This window comes from Ochotona curzoniae, unplaced genomic scaffold (genome assembly GCF_017591425.1).
Source record: "Ochotona curzoniae isolate NIBS_2020 unplaced genomic scaffold, NIBS_Ocur_1.0 scaffold_1037, whole genome shotgun sequence".
Lineage (NCBI taxonomy): Eukaryota > Metazoa > Chordata > Mammalia > Lagomorpha > Ochotonidae > Ochotona > Ochotona curzoniae.
In genome coordinates this window covers 22,561,441-22,578,949 of record NW_024467083.1, presented here as the reverse complement: position 1 = coordinate 22,578,949, position 17,509 = coordinate 22,561,441, and the positions used below count along the sequence as shown (strand labels likewise).

Here is a 17,509-nt window from a genome sequence, read left to right as displayed (position 1 = left end):
TCCTGCACCTGTGTGGGAGACCCGAAGAGGCTCTGGTCTCCTGGCTTCGGATTGCCAGCTAAAATGCAGTTCCGGCTATTGAGGTCACTTGGGTAGTAAATCATCGGGTGGAAGATCTTCCTCTCTAACTTTCTATTACAAATAAGTCTTTAAAAAAAAGAAAGTGGAGCAGCCAGGAAATAAACAACGCCTAATGGGATGCGCGGTGCATGGAGATAGAGGATTATTAGCCAGTTGAACCAACATGTGGATCCTGTATCCCTCTTTAAAGAATGAAGGTTTAGGGCCAGCACTGTAGCTTAGTGGCTAAAAGTCCTCGCCTTGCATCTGCCAGGATCCCATATGCGTGCTGGTTCTAATCCTGGTGGCCCTGCTTCCCATTCAACTCCCAGCTTGTCTGGGAAAGCAGTCAAGGACAACCCAAAGCCTTGTGACCCTGTATTCACGTGGGAGACCCGGAAGAAGCTCAGGGCTCCTGGTTTCGGATTGGCTCAGCTGCAGCCATTGTGGCCACTTGGAGAGTAAATCAGCAGACAGGAGATCTTCCTCTCTGTAAATCTGACTTTCCAATAAAAATAAATAAATCTTTTTTTTTTTTTAGAGTCTGCATTCCTTTAAAAAAATGAATGAAGGTTTGGGGTCGCTGTTTGACTTAGCTGTGGGACGCCTGCTCGCAGGGCTGGCAGAGGGGGCCATTATTTACAGCAGATAAAGTCACAACCAAGGTGCTTTCTACTTGCATTTCCTACTCTACTTCCTGTCCACTTCCTTCTGATGCTCCTGGGAAGGCAGTGGAATTTGGCCCAAGTGTTAGACCTCATCACCCATGTGGGAAACCTAGTTGGAATTCGTGGTTCCTGGCTTCCCTGGTCTAACCATCACTGTTATGAACAGATGGGGAGTGAACCAGTAGATGGACAATCTCCCTCTCTCTGATGCTGTGCTCTTCAAATAAATGATTCAACCACAGGGAAAATGAAAAATGATGCCAGCATCCCATATGGGAGTACTTGGCTTTGATATGTGATTCCTGGCTCCTGATTCCAGCTTCCTGCCAGTGTCTGCCCTGGATGGCCACAGGTACTGTCTCAGATAACTGAGTCCCTGCTCCCGGGGAGACCTGGAGTGAGCTCCTGGCTCTCATGTTTAGCCTGGCCGAGTCCTGACCGGTATAGGCTTTTGAGAAATGAACCAGCAAATGAGAGCTCTCTTTGACGGGAAGTTCATCTCTTTGCTTCTCAACTAAATCAATCTATAAAAAAAATTATTTTAAACCACTGAGGTGACCTGAAACAGTATATTACATTTTTGAAAGATTTTTCAAAAAGGATATCTCAAAATTCTTTTTCTATTTCGCAACATCGTTCAGTGTAGGTAGTCTTCTAAGGAGTTGGAAAGCTAACTTTTTTCGCTTTTGTTTTTGGAAGTTAGAGACACTACCCATAAAGAAATCTTCCCTTTGCTAGTTGACTCCTTAAATGGCAACAAGAGCTCCTGCTAGAACAGACCTAGCTGGGAGCCCAGAATTCAGTCCTAGTCTCCCCTGTGGGAGGCAGGGACCCAGGTGCTTGGGCCAGCATCTGCTGCCCCCCAGGGTGTGCTTTAGCAGAAAGCTGGAGTGGCTGAACCCGAACCCAGCTGTTCTGATAAGGACTAAAAGTATCTTAACCACTGTGCCAAACAGATTTTTTTTGTATGTGTGTTTTTAAGGGATAGATAGTAAATATTTTAAATTTTGTGGGCCATACAGTTTTTGTCACAATGCCCCATTCCTGCCAAAAAAGCAGCTGTAGGCAGTACTTAAATCAGGGATGGGAAGGTCTGGCCCACAGGCCATATAAAGCCAGTGCAGTAATTTGATCTGTCCTTGGCAAGGCAACATAGATAGCAGGCTAATTTTTAAATTGATAAATTTGTATGGCCTACAGATCACACTATAAATATCCACATGGCCTTTGGCAGGAAAACAATCCTCACTCCTGGCTGAAATGAATGATAGGAATGGGCCGTGTTCCAGTAATGCTTCATCTGTGGACACTAAAAATTGAACTTCATATGATGCTCATGTCATAAAATGTTATAGCTTGATTTTTTTCCCATTAACCATTCAGGAATGTGAAAGCCATGAGGGGGATTTTCAGAACTAGACAGTGGCTCGGATTTGGCCTCCCAGCAGGCCATAATCTGCCCTCCTTTATTCTAAGAGATGTCCTGGGAGATTTTTGGATTTGTAAGTTTAGTTTAAAGAAAAAAATATTTTAGGCCTGTATAGTAGCCTAGTAGCTAAAGTCCTCGCCTTGCACTCTCTGGGAACCCATATGGATGCTGGTTCATATCCCAGCTGCTCTACTTCCCTTCTGGCCCCCTGGCTGGAAGAGCAGTGGGAGAGCTGTAGAGAATGGCCCAGGGCCTTGGGATCCTGCACCCTTTGTTGATTTGAGACCTAGATACCAAGAGCTAGAGTAATGTCATTATGCTTGAAAATATTTTTCATTGTCCAATAATTTTTACAGAACTGTGAAATAGCAATCTTTTTTTTGCCTTGAATAGGGGGTTGAAACCTTGGTGAAATTTAAGACCAAGCCTTGAAGGAGTATCCTAGATTGGGGGATGGACAGGATAGCATCTTTGATCTTTTTCTTCTCTGACTTGAATGAATAAATAACTTTTATCCTTATGTGGAAAAGAAAATGAAGATTGTTTATTTTTTTTTTCACTTTAGAAGCACTATGACAGTTTGAGTGAGTGACTAAGTAGATGATGGTGAAATTGGAGAAATTAAAGAGGAATAATTTTTTGCATATTTTAGTATTATAGGGATTTACTCTATTTTTTTTAAAGTTCTTTTTAAAAAGATTTATATATTTTTGTTGGAAAGGCAGATACACAGAGAGAAGGTGAGACAGAGAGGAAGATTCTCCATCTAATGGTTCACTCCCCTAGCAGCCGCAACAGTAGCAACTGAGCCAATCTGAAGCCAGGAGCCCAGAACCTTCTCCTGGTCTCCCATGCGGGTGCAGGTTCCTAACACCTGGTCTGTCCTTGACTGTCCCCACCCAACCCTTCCCCCCCCCCCCCAGCCACAAGCAGGGAGCTGGATGGGAAGTGGGGCCACTGGGATTATGACTGGCACACTTATGGGATCCTGGTGCGTTCAAGCTACTAGGCCATTGTGCTGGGCCCTTACTCAATTTTTCAGCAGAAAATTTAAGATGTTTTTCTTCTCCAAATGTTGCTTCCTTATAAACAGTCTGAAAATATAATTTTTTATCATTTAGGTGGTATAAATCCTATGATATTAGGTAAAGGTTTTATTTATTTATTTTTTTTTAGGTTTCTAACTCATACATTGATAAAAATTAACAGCAAAGGACAAGGAGAGCCATTGTTGTTAAGTTTCAGTTAATAGAAATTACATACTTGTGGGGGTATTTTCTGAGAATGTTAAAATTTAGGACAGATTGATAAAACTGTGTATGTGATTCTTTCTGTTACTTAAAAGAATGTTGTTTTTCTCCTTTTTTTCCTGTTGGAATAAAACAGAACAAAACAAAAAACCAAATCACTTCAGCTGTGTGGGGTGTGCTTGAAGTGGTTACTTAGCAATCTGGAACATAATTTTGTATTTAAATACTTATTTGTACTCTTTGATATTCTGATTAAATAAGAGTCTATTAAGACTCTAGTAATAGGGCCTGCTCAGAGGAAATGACATAGCCTGCTCCATAACAGTGTTTACTGAAATTCCTCTTCACTTTGGTCTCATTTAAGCTCTAAGAAATACTATGGAACAACAACAATAAAAAAAGGAAAATTTGGTGAATTAGAGTGATGACTAATTTGATCATCAATAGTTGTCATTACACAGTTAATTTGTATTACTATTACTCAAAGTCAGGCAAAGCAGAGGAAATCTTAGCTCTTGTTGGTACAAACAATTTTATTTTTCGATTTTAAGTCTATTCCCTAAGTGCAGTATTTTCAATCATTGCAAATTAAAAATCAAACTAGATCTATTTGCCTTTACATGTTAGTAGTTCATAAGAAGAAAAAGTTAAAAATTTAGAAGACCTGGGGGGTACAAAAATGTTGAAGTAAAGTCCAAGATTCCTAATGAAGATTATTTAAAAATTATTCTTAGGAGTTAGCATTTAGCCCGCAGGAAGGGTGGTCGTGTGCAGCTCCAGCCCCTGCCTCCAGCTTCCCCCAGTAATCGGGGCCCCATCAGGCACATAGGAAACAGGGATTGAGGCTTTGGTCCTAGCCCAAGGCTGCTGTGAGCTTTGGTAGCAGTGTACCAGCAAGTGTGAGCCCTTTCTGTGCATCTCTGTATCTGTCTCGTCATCATCACCCCCATAACACTCCCTCCACCCCACATGTACGCTCTCCGTGCACCCCTGTGCTCCAGCTTCAGTTCTACCATCCTATGGTTAACTTGCTTGGTCCCCATGATCTTTTGTTATGCACACTAAGAAACAAAGCATTAGCATTCTTCAGGTAGAGATGCTCAGTAGTTTCTCCTTTGGTTGCGGTTTACCTTGTTCATGCTTTATGCCTATCTTCAAAGGAGTAGAAGAATCACATAACAGATCCTATATATGGTCCAAAGTTGGACATACCGCAGTAGGCTTTCCTATAACAGACTGTCTCAAACTCCCGGGAACAGAATTGGGAAGGCACAGGGCGTGTGCCCAGGCTGACTGTGAGGGGTTTATGCTGTGAGACCTAGAGTTTTGATGAAGTTCTAATGACAGAAAAAAGCATGTTGGCGGAGCCTATAATGGCTTCACGTGTGCTAAATATGTCCGTGACAGAATCTAGCGGGCTTTCCTTATTGAGCAGAAAATTGTTGTGAAAGTGTTGAAGGCACAAGCACAAAGTCAGGAAGCTAAATAAAAGCATGAAACTTTTTGAGTAAATTAAAAATTCAGAAAAGAAACCAGACACTGTATAAATCATGTTATGTAATTTTAGTAGAATATTCTTTTATTGATCTGTTAACTGTTGTTGCTGAGCAGCTCTTGTACATTTTACCCTTAACTAAGCAGGCCTTTTCTCTATCTTGTAATGTGGTTATTTTTAATTTTCATAGAATAAGGTCACATGGTATTATTAACTGACCTCAGATTCTTTGGCTGCTTTGCAAATAGATACTGACTGGAAGTGCCAGCACATTGGTTAAACTGGCTAATTATCCACCTCCAAGCACAGGCATCCCAAGTCAGGGCCGCTTCCCATCCAGCTCCCTGCTTGTGGCCTGGAAAGGAGGTGGAAGACGGCCCAAAGCCTTGGGACCCTGCACCTGTGTGGGAGACCTGGAGGAAGCTCCTGGCTTCAGATCAGCTCAGCTCTAGCTGAAGGTGGAAGATCTTTCTCTCTGTCTCTCCTCTCTGTAAATCTGCCTGTCCAGTGACAATAGAAGAGGGCTGCCTTTGTGGAATGAGAGAGTCAAACTGCTTCTTCAGATCGCAACATCACAAATGAGCACTGGTTCGAATCCCCGCTGCTCCACTTCCAGCTCTTTGCTAATGTGCCTGGCAAGGCAGTGGAAGATGGCTCGAGTGCTTGAGCCGCTACCACCTGTGTGAGAGCCCCATATGGAGGTCCAGGCTCTGTGCCAGGCCTTGCTGGCATCTGAGAATGAAACAGCAGATGGGGAATCTGTCTCTCCTCTGTCTAAATCCATCTTTCTAATAAAAATAAATAATTTTTAAACATGTCAAAAGTTTAATGAGCAATCCAGATATGATTTTGTTTCATTTTTAAGCTTTTTAATTTATTATTTAAGGAAAAGAAACCCTCCATCCATGAATTGACTCCCTAAATGGCCACGGTAGCCAGATTCTGGTTCAGGTTGTAACCAAGAACCAGGAACCCCATTCTGGTCTCCCACATGAGTGAATGGGGCCCAAGCATTTGGAGTGTCTTATGCTACTTTCCCAGGTGCACTAGTAGGGAGCTGGATTGGAAGTGGAGCAGCCAGGGCTCAATCAGTGAAAACTGGCCCTTCTGCTGTCTTAACTGTCGAGTTAACCTATAGCACCACAACAGCAGTCTCCGGTGATGGTTTATTTTGTTGGGGTCTTATACTCAGGCACATGGGAGACAGTGTAGCAGAGACAGGCTGTCCAATGAGAGGTGCTTGGATGGCGTCAGGAAGGTGTGGCGTTTCTCCTTGGCATGGTGCTCTTCAGTCGGCCTCCTGGCTTGGTCCTGGCGTTCCTCAGACACACGTCAGCTGCCTGCGTTCTCAGACTGTATGCGACCTAGCAGCCCTTTCTTCTGACACTTTACCTCTTGGCCTTCTCCCATGTGTTTGTTGTATCTTTTATTGTTTTTCCACCAGGTTTTAATAATAAAAGATTCCCAATATTATTTAGCGTTCCTTTTACTGACTTTCAAATAAGTATGTTCATGCTTTCTCTATTTTCTCACTTTTCGCTCAGGTTTTTTTTTTTAAGATTTGTTTTATTTTTATTGCAAAGGCGGATATACAGAGAGAAGAGACAGAGGAAGATCTTCCGTCCGATGATTCACTTTTCGCTCAGGTTTTAACTGTTGTCTGGTCTTACCATGTTTTTGGAATCAGTTATCTAATGCCCTGTTGTCAAATGCAAGGGCTCAGCTCCTCCTCTCCACTCACATACATCATTATGTGACTGCAGTTTTAGTTTTGATGCCTTTATATTAGCAAGTGAGGCAAAATAACCGAAGAATATATATTTGGGGATGTGATTTGAAAACTTAGGAATGTCTTAGGTTGAGGGAAGAAATTACATACAATGGATGTGACTGTTTTTAGAAGAACCTGTTATTGTCTATAGTTGGAAATCCTTGAAGCTTGCCTTTTTGTATATAATTCTAAACAGAAATAAAGCAATGTACATTATACATGCATTATATATACTCTGGAGGTAGGTTTTAAGCACTCTATGGGGTTATTTCTAAGTTCTTGGGCTTGAGGTAACAGGAAGAACACCTCCGCCCGATCCCCCCAGGAGGCCAGGAAACACACACACCGTGCAGTTTCTTTGAAGTTTTCTTGCAATCCTCAAATTCATGAATTATGATTCTAGATAGCCTTGAGAAGAGTAATGAACTTCTGCTGGCAGAGGCAGTTTTGGTCACTGCGCTCCTTGAGCTTGGTACGTCTCTCAGAAGGTGGAGGATAATTGGCTCCACTTGTTTGGATTTGGGGCTTTGAGGCCCCTATCGAAACTCCCAGAAGACAGGAGAAGTTGCATTTGACATCCTGTTTAGCTGCTATTATTGTTATGTCTACCCAGAAAAAAGTAACCATTTGTGGTTAAGAGCACAAACTGGGAGTGAAGCAGAAGTAGGTTTGTGTTCCCTTGGATAACTTCTTTAGCCAGTTAAGCCCAGTTTCTTTATCCTCCAAATAATGATATTAGCTGCTGTTATAGGTAAAAATACCTATCTCTTAGGATGGTTGTGAGGATTCTATGCAACCATAAAAATAGATACTTAACATTGAGCTTGGGATATGTAAATATTTAATAAATTATAATCATTATGATACTTAAAACATTACCATACAGGTGCACCTCTTCTGATGTTGCTTGATTTCTCTATTATATTTGCTGAAAGCATTGAGATAGTAATTAGGTTCTGTTGCTGATTTGAAATATTATAAGAACAAAATTAGCTTGAGTGGATTACTTTGACTCAGTCATGCTATCAGATGACTCTAAGTGCTTTCCTTTTCACATATAGCCTAACTTACACCCTTCTTTGTAGGAGAGGACCTGTAGTGTGGTTGATGCGCCAAATCATTAGGTTATGTGAAAAATATATTAAGATTGAAAGGTTTACTTATTTATTTAAAAGAACTACACACACACACACACACACACACATAGAGGGAGAGATAGAGAGATCTTCCCAGATGACCGCGATGGCCAGCCAGTGCTGGAACAGACCAAAGCAGGAGTCTGGGCTCCATGCAGGTCTCCCACTTTGGTACAGGGGCCCAAGGAGTCAGACCATTTACCCCTGCTTTCCCAGGCATATTATCAGGGAGCTGGACCAGGAAATGGAGCAGCCAGGATACAAACCATTGCGCATATGAGATGCCAGCACTGCAGGTGATGGCTGATCCCTGGATGCCACAGCACTGGCCCAGTGGAAATTTTTTTTTTAAAGGTTTATTTTATTTTTATTGGAAAGGCGGATATACATATAGGAGAGACAGAGAAGAAGATCTTCTATCCGATGATTCACTCCCCAGGCAGCCGCAACAGCTGGAGCTGAGCCAATCCGAGGCCAGGAGCCTCTTCTGGGTCTCCCACACGGGTGCAGGGTCCCAAAGCCGGGGCCACAGGTAGGGAGCTGGATGGGAAGCGGGGCTGCCGTGATTAGAACCGGCGCCCATATGGGATCCCGGGCTTGCAAGGCGAGGACCTTAACCACTGCGCCATCGTGCCAGGCCCGGAAATTTTTTTTTGAATTTTATATTTTTTCAAAAGCTATTTTTTAACTTTGCGATTATATTATGTATTTTTCACTCTTTCAAAGAATATTCTTATAGAGTTAATTGCATGTCTTAAAAATACTATTATTTGGTAAGAGATGGATGTATATGCTAACACCAGAAGTCTTTTATTAAGTGTAAATATCTCGGTCTAGAACAGTGATTTTATTATTGTACTAAGTAACACATTTGCCTAGCAGGGATTCTGTTAGAAAGGAAAATTTATTTTCACAAACAAATTTTACAGACATTATCTAATAGCAGAAAGAGATGACTTAGAAACTAAGTTAAGAAAGCAGCAGTTTTCCATAGTTCAGACAGTGGATTCTCATCCATTGATCAGCTAGACTTTCATCATCTTGGTTATTAGAGTGCCCATGGTACAAATTAAATTATTCTCAGGCCTGGCCCCGTGGTCTAGGGGCTAAAGTCCTCACCTTGAACGCACCGGGATTCCATATGGACGCTGGTTCTAATCCCAGCAGCTCCACTTCCCATCCAGCTCCCTGCTTGTGGCATCGGAAAGCAGTCAAGCAGTCAAGCAGTCAAAGCTTTGGGACCCTGCACCTGCGTGGGAGACATGGAAGAAGTTCCTGGCTCCTGGCTTCGGATTGGCGTAGCACCGCCCATTGAGGCCACTTGGGGAGTGAATCATCGGAAGGAAGATATTTCTCTGTCTCTCCTCCTCTCTGTATATCTGACTTTGCAATAAAAATAAATAAATCTTTTTTTAAAAAAAGAAAATGTTACATTTGTGAAGTAATATATATGTTAATTAGGTTGATATAATTATGCCACAATATGTATATATAGGAAAACATCACATCCCCCACGAAATACGCAGTTTTGTCAATTTAAAATATAAGTTTTTATTCTTTGCTGGTGAATATGGGTATGTGGGCCCATGGCAACAGTTTTTTTTTCTTTTAAAAAAAAGTTTATTTTTTATTTATTTGAATGACAGAATTACAAACTGATAGAGAGAAACCTCATCCACTGGACCACTGACCAGATAGCCACATGGTCATGGTTGTGCCAGGCTGAAGCTAGGAGCCAGGAGCTTCTTCCAGGTCTGTCTTGTGGGAGCAGGGGCCCAAAGCACCTAGGTCATTCTCTGTTGCTCTCCCAGGCACATCAACAGGGAGCTGGACCATAAGTGGAGCAGCTGGGACATGAACCAGCACCATATGGAATGTGGTGCCTGGAGGTGGAGGATTAGCCAGTTGAGCCTTTGCACTGATCCCTATTCTCATTTTTGTGTCTATGTATACTAAGAAATCTCACAGTCTGTAATGGGAATTAAAGGACTTAGCCTCAAAAAGAGATTTTTAAATTTTAGAATTAATTCTTGCTTCTTCCAAGTTAACAAGAAAAGGGCTATTTACATTTTTTCTTCGTAGAATTCTTAGATACCAGATTACTTTAGTTGAGCCCTGAGTATACCCTCTTTACCTTTTGTATTACGGATGTGAACGCTAATGCATGTGTAAGGTTGAATGCCCTTCTCTGCTGGTAATCTCCCCAGGATGCCCAAGATGGTCCATTAGAGGAATGCCAGTGTCACCCTAAATAAAGTAGGGTTTACTAAACATTTAATATAAAAATGACTCACGCACTTTCAGGCTGGGTCACAATGCATGTACAGAATTAGTTCCAAGGGAAGCGTGGCCATTCCTCAACAAAAAGGACTTAACAGTGACATCCCACTTGTCTGTTCACTTTTAGCTGTTAAACCGTATCAGACTTCATGTGCCTAAGACAAAGGGCTTACAGCCTCTACCCTACACAATGGAAATGGATTTTATAATTAATAATCAATGTTTTTAATTTTTTAAAAAAAGTAAAGGTGATGTTTTTGGGCCCAGTGCAGTGGTCTAGCGGCTAAAGTCCTCGCCTTGAAAGCACTGGGATTCCATATGGGTGCCGGTTCTAATCCCGAGGCCCCAGTTCCCATCCAGCTCCCTGCTTGTGGCCTGGGAAAGCAGTAGAGGACGGCCCAAAACCTTGGGACCCTGCACAGATGTGGGAGTCATGGAAGAGCTCCTGGATCCTGACTTCAGATTGGCACAGCTCTGGCCGTTGAGGTCACTTGGAGCCATTGGACGGAAGATCTTCCTCTCAGTCTCTCCTTCTCTCTGTATATCTGACTTAGCAATAAAAAAAAAAATCCTAAAAAAACAGTCCCTTCTAATGCACCTGGGAAAGCCACAGATGGCCCAAGTGCTTGAGACCTGCACCCACGTGGAAGGCCTGGATAGAATTGCAGACTCCTTGCTTCAGCCTGACTGACCCACCTCAGCTGTTGTGCCATTCTGGGAGTGAACCAGTGGATGGAATATCTCTCTCTTCTTCCCCCCGCTCTCTCTCTCTGCCACTGTATCTTTCAAATAAATAACTAAATATTTTGAAAAAGAATAAATTGTAGAAATGTTAGTATTGTCCAATTTACAAAAAAAAAAGGTTGATGAACGTCATACACAATGGGATTTTACTAACCAATTTCATCAAAAGCCTTGCTTAATTTAAGGTGAATGGAATTGACAAGTGAGTATTTCTTCTCTGAATTAAAACAAGCAGAGCAGAGCAAGGTGGAGAGACAAGAATGCCTGCAATGGTCTGAACTGGGCTGGGTGGAAGTTGTGAATGAGGGGGTCAGTCTAGGTCTTCCAAGTGAATCCCTCACCTGTTACCTTCAGGGTTTGCAGTAGCAGGAAGATGGACTCAAGAGAGGAGTTGGTACTCTTGATGATGAGACAACAGGTGTCCTAAGCCCAATGCTTACCTATGCAACAAGCATCTTAATTCATTCTGTGATGCTCTTCTCACACTGTCTCACATATTGTGGTGAGTTAACTTTCTGCAGTCTATGGCTCTTTGTGTTAGTTTGCTGGAGTTACTATAAAAAAGTACTGTAGTTTAAATGGCAAAAATGGACATTTTCACCACTAGGTTGGAAAGTTTGGGACCAAGGTGCTAGCATGGTAGGCCTTTCTTTTTGGCTTGGAGAGGCTGTTTTCTCCTTGCGTTTTCTTATGGTCATCCTCCCATGCTCACGTCCAAGCATTCTCTCCTTTTTCCTTTTTTTTTTTTTTTTTTTTTTTGTTACGAAATTATTTGAAAGATAGAGTGGCAGAAAAAGGGAGTGTTGGAGAAAATAGAAATCTTCCATTCTGGACTGGGCTGACGCCAGGAACCCCACTGGGACCCTCCCACCCAGGTATCCCAAGTGGGTGCAAGGACCCAAATACTTTACTAGCTTCTGCTGCTTTCCCAGACATGTTAGCAGGGAGCTCTTCTGGGAATGGGACCCACACCCCCATATAGGATGTCAGTGTCACAAGCAGTGGCTTAACCCATTGGACCCAAAATCCCTCCCTTTTTCTAAGGACTTCAGGCATGATGGATTAGGACCTGCCCAAGAGACCTAGTTTTTACTTCATTTTCTTCTCCATTTCCATTTTCCTTTTCAAAATTTTCTTTTAAAATATATAATCTCCAAAAACGAGTCATGTTCTAAGATACCGGGAAGTAAGACTTTAACATAGCACACTTGGAACCATGTATTGATATAAATTGAATTTAGCATCAGATATTTGCATCAGGGAAAAAATATGTTCAGTCACATTGCTCTTATAAGTACTTATAATTAAAATGTTTTAGTTAGAGTGAAGTGTTTATTATACTCTCCTTTTACAAGTATAATAATTTAAGCTAAAAAGAGAGTAAATTTTTTTAAGATGTATTTATTTACCTGAAAGAATTACAGAGAGAGAGAGGTCTTTACCGTCTCCACTGGTTAATCCCCTAAGTGATGGTAAGAGCCCGAGCTGGGCGGGTTAGAAGCCAGGAGCTTCTTCCCAGTCTCCATGTGCACCTGGCCATCTTGTACTACCTTCCCAGGCACATTAACAGGGAGCTGGATTGGAAGTGGAGCATGCTGGACTTGAACCACCACCCATATGGGATGCTGGTGCCACAGGTAGTGGTTTAATGTGGTACACCACAGTATCACCAAAGACAGTTTTTAAGATTATCTCATGGGCCCGGCAGCATGGCCTAGCGGCTAAAGTCCTTGCCTTGAACGTGCCCGGATTCCATGTAGGCGCTGGTTCTAATCCCAGCAGCTCCACTTCCCACCCAGCTCCCTGCTTGTGGCCTGGGAAAGCAGGAGAGGACGGCCCAAAGCCTTGGGACCCTGCACCTGCGTGGGGGACCTGGAGGAGGTTCCTGGCTCCTGGCTCTGGATCGGCACAGCACTGACCATTGTGGTCACTTGGGGAGTTAATCTTCCTCTCTATCTCTCCTCTTCTCTGTATATCTGACTTTGTAATAAAAATAAAATAAAATCTTAAAAAAAAAGATTATCTCATGACTTTAACCTTTTAGGTTTTATGTATTATATGTATTTGATGTTCTTATAGTTAGAAATAAATACATATGTGAAAGATTTTTCTTCATAGGAGTTTGAGATCAAAATTTAAAGAACCCTACATTAGATATTGTCTCTTTACCCTGAAGGTAGTATGTTATATCCTATTAAATTCTGGCTTTCATTGTTATTGTAATGCTCATGGCCATAGAAGGTCAGTAATCTAATTTAGTCTTAGTTTCCTCATGTAATAAATGAAGGTTTCTTCCTTTAAAAATCATTGTGAAGCTTGAATGGGACTAAATATAAATGGATACCTGCCAAATAGTGAATGTACAAAGAAAATTCCTGTTACTGTGGTGGTGTCATCTAAATAAGTTACTTTGCTGCTATTCATTTATCCTTAAAATATTCTACTATACTTTCATTTTCTGTGAATGGGGCAACTGCCAGTCACTAGAGGTCTTTAAAGTAACAGTCATTGGAAATTTTTCAAAAATGCACTTCCCTGGTTGAGCCTTCCTATTTTTAAGATATCATTATCAATAAATACTTGCTCAGGGAATGCTGAATGGTACCTACTCTTCTAGGTGTTAGGGATACAATAGTGAAAGTTCCAGTGGAGCCGCAAACAGTAAGATGAATAGCCATGATGCTCTCCCAAAGTGCCTTGGCTCCCATGGAACGGAGGTTGACCAGAGGCCAGTGTTCAGCCTAGAGGAGGTTTCCTGGGAGCTTATGTTCCAGCTGAAGGGAGAGAGCACAGCAGGAGCAGGTTCCATTGACTGTCTCAATGGTGGCAGTTTGGCAGGGTTTTCAATCAGGATGGGAAATGTGGTGATACACCCTCAGCACACAGCACTTTGGTTTGCACCTGGCCTGGTTTATGCTCCTTTGTTGGAACATGGAACCTTGATTTGCACTCCACCTGGTGTTCTCTCCAGGGACTGGGTACCTTTTACACATGGCATGCTCAAAGTGGCAGTCCTGGGTATATGCATGGATAGTAGATACTCTTTCATGATTAGGTTACACTGGCTTTTTAAAAAAGGTTTATTTATTTACCTATGTACTATTACTCGAAAAGGAGATTTACAGAGAGAAGGAGAGAGAGGAAGATCTTCCATCCATTGGTTCACACTCAAATGGCCACAATGACTGGAGCTGAGCCGGTCTGAAGCTGGGAGCCAGGAGCTTCTTCTGAGTCTTCCACGTAGGTGCAGGTTTCCGAGGCTTTGGGTCGTCATCTGCTGGTTTCCTGGGTATATTAGGAGGGAGCTGGCTGGGAAGTGGAACAGATGGGACTTGCACTGGCACCCATATGGGATTGCTACAGTGCTGGAACCAGGTCTTCTAATTCCTCATCCCTCTCCCTTCCCTCCTTCCTCCTCCCTCCTCCACTTCCTCTTCTTTCCGTATCCCTCTTTTTCTCCTCCCTCCTTTTTCCTCTTCCCTTCTCTCCTTCTTCGTCCTGTTCCTCCCTCCTCCTCCCCCACTTCCTTCTCCAACCTCCTCCACTCCCTCTTCCTCCTCTTCCTCCTCCTCCCTCCTGGTTATTCCTCCTTCCTCTTTCCTCCTCTCCTCTTCCTCCTCCCTGCCTTTCCTCCTCCCCTTCCTCTCCCTCCTCCCTTCTCCTCTCTCCACCTTTCTCCTCCCTTCTCCTCTCTCCTCCCTCCTTTTTCTCCTTTTAAAAAAGATTTATTTATTTGAAAGGCTGAGTTAGAAGAGAGACAGAGAATGACAAGGAAATGTATTCCATTCACTGGTTCATTCTTGCAAATGACTGCAACTGCTGATCCTGTGCTAAACCAAAGCAAGGAGCCTGAAGCTTTTTCCAGGTCTCACATGTAAATGAAGGGGACCAAACCCTTGGACCTTCTTTCACTGCTTTTTCAGACACATTAACAGGAACCCAGCTTAGAAATGGAGCAGCCAAGATTCAAACTGGTGACCATATGGGATGCAGCACTGCAGGCAGTGGCTTAAAATGCTGTGCCACAGCACCTGCCCCATAGGTCTTATTTTTTTTTTAATTTATTTATTTTTATTGAAAAGTCAGATTTACAGAGAGAAGGAGATACAGAGAGAAAAATTTTCCATACACTTGGTCACTCCCCAAGTGGTCACAACAACCAAAGCTAAGCCAATCCAAAGCCAGGAGCTTCTTTTCTTGGGCCGTCCCTGACTGCTTTCCCAAGCCACAAAAAGGGAGCTGGATGGGAAGTGGAGCAGCCAGCACACAAACTGGTGCCCATATGGGATGCTGGCACATGCAAGGTGAGAGTTTTAGCCACTAGGCTATTGTACCAGACCCCCTTTTATTTTTAAAGATTTATTTATTTTTATTGCAAAGTCAGATGTACAGAGAGGAGGAGAGATAGAGAGGAAGATCTTCTGTCCAATGATTCGCTCTCCAAGTAACCACAGTGGCTGGAGCTGTGCCGATCCGGAGCCAGGAGCTGCTTCTGGGTCTCCCACATAGGTGCAGGGTCCCAAAGCTTTGTGCCATCCTTGACTGCTTTCCCAGGCCACAAGCAGGGAGCTGGATAGGAAGTGGAGCAGCACAAATCAGCTCCTTTATAGGTTGCTGGCATAGCAGGCAGAGAATTAGCTTAATGCACCACCATGCTGACCCCTATTTTAATTTTTCTAAGATTTGTTTTTCTTAAAAGGTGTACAGAGAGAGAGCGCTTCCATTCAGTGGTTCACTCCCCATATGTGTGCAACAGCCAGAGCTGAGCTGGGCTGAAGTCATGAGCCAGAAGCTTCCTACAGGTCTCCCACATGGGTACGGGGCCCAAGAACTTGCCATCTCTGCTGCTTTCCCAGTCCATTGGCAGGGAGCTGGCTCATTAGTGGAAGAGCTGGGACCTGGCTTAATCTGCTATGCCATAAACACTGGCCAGGGCATTCATTGTTTTTTAGAATTCTGTTTATTGGCTTGTTATAACAGCTATTCCTTCCAACACCATATCTCATTTTTTCTTTTCCACTTTTATCCTCTTGTTTTACATTTACTTCATTACTGTAAATTCCACAATGCATTATTATGTTTTATTTGGAAGAGTCAACCATCTTTTAAACAGTTTATAAGGAGAAAAATGTGTCATTTGTATTTATCCTCATGTGCCGCTTTTGATTCTCTCAATTCTTTTGTTTAGATCGATGTTTCCATCTGGTCCTTATTTTGTAGACTGCAAAACGTGAACATTTCATATGATGTGAGTGGAACCAATTTCATGAGCATAGGAGTTGTGACGTCCTACCCTCAAAAGGCTCTGTAGGGTTTTTGTGTTCTATGTGGTTATCTTGAAAATTCCTGAGGATTTTATTTTCACATTTGTTTTATAAATGAGATCTGAGGGACAGTGGCATGTGCACCAGCGGCCTGTAGCCTCAGTTCATGTGTCAGCTAGCCTCCTGCCTGCCTCCCAACGAGGCGTTCTTGGCTCTTCTGAGCTCAGCTCCCCAGCACAGCTGGCCCCGCTTGGTTTCCCTACTCACCTTCTCCCACACAGCATGGCTACCCTTAATCCTCGTGGGAAGTCTGGGTGTGTGAAGGTTGAGGTTGGGTGTGCATGCTCATGGTATCTTGGGAGAGACCATGACAAAAGCTGCCTCGCCCCGAACTGGCAGCATCATGGGAAAGCTGGTGGGCAGCGAGGCAGAAGCCTTAACCTTTGCAGAGGCAGTCTTCCTGCTATTCCTGATCTCGGTACTGGATAGAAATTGAAAGATCCCTGGGGGCTGTCTAGCATGGGTTGAAGCAGCACATCTGTGGGATGGAGAGACACAGACTGAACTTTTCTAGGCACTGCCCCAGCCCAGGCATGGGTTGTTACTTTGATGGCTGGCAGAAGGGAGAGTTTAGCCGGTATTAGATTCAAGTGAGCATGTCTGAGCCTCATATCACTCTGTTGAGGTTCCGGGTTCTAATTGAGGATCTGGGCTCACCCCACAATTATCTTCAGGCTTGAGAAAACTCTCTCAGCTGATTCTGGGCCTGGGAGGAGTTCCTCTTCCTCCATCTTCTAGCCATCCAAAGTCTTTTTTTTTTTTTTTCCAAGATGTGTTTGTTTTTTTGGAAGGCAGATTTTATAGATAGAGAAGGAGAGAAGAGAGTTATCTTCCATCAGCTGGTTCACTTCCCAAATGAATGTAATGGCCAAAGATGAGGCTGTCTAAAGCCAGGAACCAGGAGTTTCTTCTGGGTCTTCTACTCCTACAAGGGGATGTGGGCACCTTAAGTGGTTTCTTAACCCAGTGTGTGAAGTAAAATCAGGAACTTGGAATTAAAATTAGGTCTCCCACATGGGTGATAGGAACCTAGCCATGTGACCCGTCACCTGTTCTCTCCCAGGATATGAATTAGGAGGAAGCCAGCTCAAATGTGGAGGATACGAAGCCTGATACAGGCTGCATGCTGCCCCAGTGGCATCTTTGCTGTGTCAAAACCTGCCTCATCCTCTGCCTTTGTCTTTTTTTTTTTTTAAGATTTATTTATTTTTATTGGAAAGGCGGACATACAGAGAGGAGGAGAGACAGAGAGGAAGATCTTCCATCCAACAATTCACTTCCAAAGCGGCCACAACAGTTGGAGCTGAGCCAATCTGAAGCCAGGAGCCAGGAGCTTCTTCCATGTCTCCCAC

The 17,509-nt window shown here is 43.1% G+C and overlaps 1 protein-coding gene and 1 pseudogene across 1 annotated transcript in view; both read left to right on the top strand.

Moving 5' to 3' along the window:
- The window catches only part of DENND2C (DENN domain containing 2C), a 64,465-nt gene that overhangs the window by 7,180 nt on the left and 39,776 nt on the right, over nt 1–17,509 (top strand). The window lies entirely within an intron of this gene.
- LOC121168469 lies at nt 4,599–4,896 on the top strand (annotated as a pseudogene).